Raw genomic sequence first — 3,804 nt, 5'->3', positions numbered from 1 at the left:
GAATGAGTTGAAAAACAATTGTGAGGCTGAGAGTTCAAAAAAAAAGGAGAGTGAAAGAAAAAAAAGTGAGTGGAAAGGAAAAAGTGAGTGAGAGGAAAAAAGAGCATGAGGCCAAAACATCAAGAGAAAGAAAGAGTGAAAAAGAAAATAAAGAGGCAGCTGAGAGTTAAGAAAAAAGAGTGGAGCCATGAGAGGAAAAAGAAAGAGAGATTGCAAAGAGAAACAGAAAGACAAAAGTGAGTTTTTATGCTAAGGTAAGCTTTTATACTAACGAATTTAATGACTCTTTGCCTAGTGTTGTTGTTTCTTTGCCTAGCGGTGTGTTTAGTGGGTTGCCACCTATTAGAGAGATAGAGCGTGACATTGATTTTGTACCAGGTGTGACAATCCCTACCCGAAATTTTTTTGAATAACATGAGTCATTGACGCACTTGAAGGAACAATGTAAATTGAATAGAATGCATGTCAAGTGGGTGCAATTCATTGAGACATTTCCTCATATAATCAAGTATACACAAGGTAAGGAAAATTTTGTGGTTGATGCTTTAGCAAGACGGTATGTCCTTGTCATCATTTTAGATGCAAAGTTATTGAGACTTGAATATGATAAGAAATTGTATGTTAATAATGATGGCTTGGTTAGTGTGTATGGGTGCCTGATAAAGTATCATTTGGTCAGTTTTATAAACTAGATTGGTATTTGTTTAAAGAGAATAGACTTTAGCCTTATACGTGAGATGCTAGTGCATGGATGTGAGTTTTTGGGTCATTATGGTGTAAAAAGGATTTTAAACGTGTTGCGTGATCATGGGTGGGAGTATTGTTTGTCATTCATTGAGTTTGCATATAATTGGAGTGAGCATTTTGGTGCAAGGAAGACTTTAAATGTGTTTCATGAACGTTTGTGGGAGTATCATTTGCCATTCATTGACTTATTGCATGAACGTTTGTGGGAGTATCATTTGCCCTTTCCATATGTAATCTGTTACAAGCAAGGTAAGGAGAATATTGTTGCTGATGTGTTATCTCGGAGGTATGTCCTTATTTCTTTGAATGCCAAAATGTTTGGGTTTGAATATGTGAAAGACATGTATGCCGATGACGTTGACTTTTCTGATATATATGGCATGTGATAAGGTGAAATTTGGTAAGTTTTACAAGTATGATGGTTATTTGCTTAAAGAAATCAAACTTTGTATGCCAAGTTGTTCTATGCGTGAGTTATTGGTGCGTGAGGCATATGGTGGGGGATTAATGGGATACTTTGGTGTTAAGAAAACTTTAAACATTTTGTATGAACATTTCTTTTGGCCTAAGATGAAGAGAGATGTCAGTCGCATTTGTGGCAGATGCATTACATGTAGAAAGGGAAAATCTCAGGTTTTGCCACATGGGTTGTATACACCCTTACCCGTTCCTAGTGAGTCATGAGTAGACATATCTATGGACTTTGTTTTAGGGCTACCTAGGACAAAAAGGGGTAGTGATTCTATTTTTGTGGTTGTGGATAGATTTAGTAAGATGACACATTTCATTCTATACCATAAAACAGATGATGCCACAAACATAACTGACTTGTTTTTCAAGGAGATAATGCGACTCCATGGTGTGCCTATGAGTATTGTTTCTGATAGGGATGTTAAATTCCTTAACTATTTTTGGAAGATGTTGTGGGGGAAATTGGGTACTAAGCTCTTATTTTTCACTACTTGTCATCCACAGACTGACTGCCAGACTGAAGTAGTTAATAGGACTTTAACTCAGCTTTTACGCACTGTTGTTCATAAGAATTTAAAAACTTGGGAGAATTGTTTTCCATTTATAGAGTTTGAATATAATAGGACCATGCATACAACTATTTCATAGTCTCCTTTTGAAATTCTTTATGGTTTTAATCCATTTACTCCTTTAAATCTGACGCCTTTACTGGTTGATGGCAGGAGTAGCTTGGACAGACAAACTAAGGCGGAGTTAGTGAAGTCACTTCATGAGAGGGTACAACTTCAAATTGCCCAAAAGAATGAGAGGTTTGCTTCCCAAGCCAATAAAGGGTGAAAACGTGTCATTTTTGAATCAGGAGATTCGGTTTGGGTTCACATGCACAAGGAAAGATTCCCAACCCATTGACGGACTAAGTTGCATCCTCGAGGATATGGACCACTCCAAATTCATGAGAAAATGAATGACAATGCATATGAAGTGAATTTTCCAAGTGAGTACAATGTGTCTGCTACTTTCAATGTTTCTGACCTTTCTCCTTTTGATGTAGGTGAAGATTCGAGGTCGAATCCTTTTGAGGAGAGGGGGAATGATGGCACCAACATGGACCTAGTCTTAAAGATCTTTTACAAGTTCCAGATAAACCAATTACAAGATCCAGAGCCAAGAAGATCAAGAAAGCAATACAAGGATTGCTACAATTCACTTGAGATGAAGCTAGCAAGAGCCCAACACACAAGATGAGCTTTAAAGAATAAGAACCAGTTTTGATCCACGTGATACAAGTTATGGAAGAGTGCAACATAAATTATGGCCTATTATTATGTTTATGTGATTGAAGGCCTTGGACTTGTTTATTTCATTAAAAGGGATTATTTTATTAGTTATAAGAATTAGTTTAGAATAATTGGGCTTGAGGATGCTTGGCTCACATATGTCTTATTTCTTATGAACTAAGATTTTGGGAAGGCCATGTATTGTGGCCAATGACTTATTTGGAAAGTTACTTTTTAGGAACTAGGGTTTCAAGAAGTTACTGTAGCGTAATTATTGTAGCCGAATTACTGTAGAGCAGTACTATTCATTCAGGAGTATTTTTGGGAGAAATGGCTTTTTAATTAGGTTTTTGTTTAAATACTCTTTGTAGCCACATTTTAAGGTTTAGACAATATTGAATTTTCATTATGAGTTGAGTTTACTCTTCTTGTTCTTGATTGGATTTTTCAACTTATCAAAGGTAAATCATAACCTTTGTGGTGTTCCTCCTTGTAATTTGGGTTCTTGAGATAGAATGATGGGAACCAAAGTGGGCATAGACTTAAAGATCTTTTGGAAGTTCCAGATAAGCCAATTACAAGGTCAAGAGCCAAGAAAATCAATAAGGCAATGCAAGGATTAATGCAATCCACTTGGAACGAGTTTAGCAAGAGCCCAACATTCAAGATGGGCTTGAGGGATGAAGATCCAGTTTTGATTCATTTGATAAGCTATGGAAGAGGGCAACGACAAGACTTAAAGGCTTTGGGCTCTTGAAGGGTGTCAACTTGTTTAATTAATTTAAATGACTTATTTTATTAGTTTAGAATTATTGGGTTTAGTTATGAGAAGGACTTAAAGGGGGTTTATTCAAGTGCATGTTGGAAAATTTATTATTTTGTTAAACTAGGGTTTTAAGAATTACTGTAGCGAACTAGGGTTTCAAAAGTACTGTAGCCGAGTTTCTATAACGCCGTACTGTAACCGCAGCACTATTCACTCAGGGGTATTTTTGGAAGTTGAGGGTTTATTTTGGTTAGGGTTTTAATTAGGTTTTGGTTTAAATACTCTTTGTTGCCTCATTTTAAGAAGTTTATGAAATTTGATAAATTTATTCATTGTGAGTTGAGTTTTACTACTCTTGTTCTTGATTGAACTTTTGAACTTATTAAAGGTAAATCACAACTTTTATCGCATTCCTCCCTTGTAATCTGGGTTCTTGAGACGGGTTCTTCAACGGGTCTAGATTTTAATATAATCTGGGTTCTTGAAACGAGTTCTCATCGGGTCTAGATTTTCCATCCATTGACTTGATTTTGGCTTTCTTGG

The sequence above is a fragment of the Juglans microcarpa x Juglans regia genome, chromosome 5D (genome assembly GCF_004785595.1).
Source record: "Juglans microcarpa x Juglans regia isolate MS1-56 chromosome 5D, Jm3101_v1.0, whole genome shotgun sequence".
NCBI lineage: Eukaryota > Viridiplantae > Streptophyta > Magnoliopsida > Fagales > Juglandaceae > Juglans > Juglans microcarpa x Juglans regia.
Note: the sequence above shows the minus strand (reverse complement) of the source record.